Below are 1,415 nucleotides of genomic sequence, written 5' to 3' on the forward strand. Positions count from 1 at the left end.
GTTGATCAAGTACTATAAGTGGCATTAAAATTTTAGGTTTTATATCCTCAATCTCCTTACCAATTTTATATCCAGTTAATTTATTGATATTTTCTTTGATCCTGTCATATCAAATGAAGTGTTCTTATTTCCATATGCCCTATGTTTTGAACATTCATGTTTTTGCTTATCTTTCCATCATGAGTCATCCACTAAAGTCTTTTTTTTTATTTCAGCATATTACGGGGGTACAAATGTTTAGCTGACATATATTGCCTTTGCCCCACCCGAGTCAGAGCTTCAAGTGTGTCCATCCCCCAGATGGTGTGCACTGCACCTATTAGATGCAAATATAGCCATCCCCTCCTCCCTCCTACCACCTGTCCAACACCAATGAATGTTACTACTATATGTGCACTTAAGTGTTCATCAATTAATACCAATTTGATGGTGAGTACTTGTGGTGCTTATTTTTCCATTCTTGTGATACTCCACTTAGTAGAATGGACTGTAGCTCTATCCAGGATAATACAAGAGGTGCTGGATTGCTATTGATTTTGTGGCTGAGTATTACTCCATGATATACATATATCACATTTTATTAATCCACTCATGTATTGATGGGCACTTGGCCTTTTTCCACATCTTCACCATAGTGAATTGTGATGCTATAAACATTCTAGTACAGATTTCTTTTTTATAGAATGTCTTTTTTCCCTTTGGGTAGATGCCCAGTAATGGGATGGCTGGATCAAATGGTAGTTCTACTTGTAACTCTTTGAGTTATCTCCATATTACTTTACACAGAGGTTGTACTAGTTTGCAGTTCCACCAACAATATATGTGTTCCTATAGTAGTAATATTCATCAGGTGTCAGGCAGATGGGAGGGGGGAGGATAGGATGGGTATATATACATCTAATGGGTGAGGTGAGCACCGTCTGGGGGGCAGACATACTTGAAGCTCTGACTCAGGTGAGTCAAAGGCAATATATGTAACCTAAACATTTGTGCCCTCATAATATGCTTGAAATAAAAAAATATTAAAATAAATAAATAAATTAAAAAATACAGCCACATTTCGACCCAGGTCTGTCCAACCTCAATGACTAAGTGTGAAGCACTACAATGTACTCTAGGCTTTATCTAATCCTTTTGGTCCGTTCTCCAAGTCTAATATCATCCAAAACTACTCATACCCCATAAATCATGCATAGAATGCAGGGGATGAGATGGAGCGCTGATCATCACCCAGCACCACTAATTGGACTAGACAGAAGGCTATAACTGCATAACCCAAGTAAATATGGATTCTGTCTATGAACATTACCCTAAGTCTAAGAACACAGACCAATCCTAAATAAAAGTTTTAAAGGGAAGAGCTAGATGAGTATATAGGGCTTAAGTATTTCAGTAGTGTGATAGCTTTAGAAGGG

This window comes from Propithecus coquereli, unplaced genomic scaffold (genome assembly GCF_000956105.1).
Source record: "Propithecus coquereli isolate 6110/MARCELLA unplaced genomic scaffold, Pcoq_1.0 Scaffold23, whole genome shotgun sequence".
Taxonomy (NCBI): domain Eukaryota; kingdom Metazoa; phylum Chordata; class Mammalia; order Primates; family Indriidae; genus Propithecus; species Propithecus coquereli.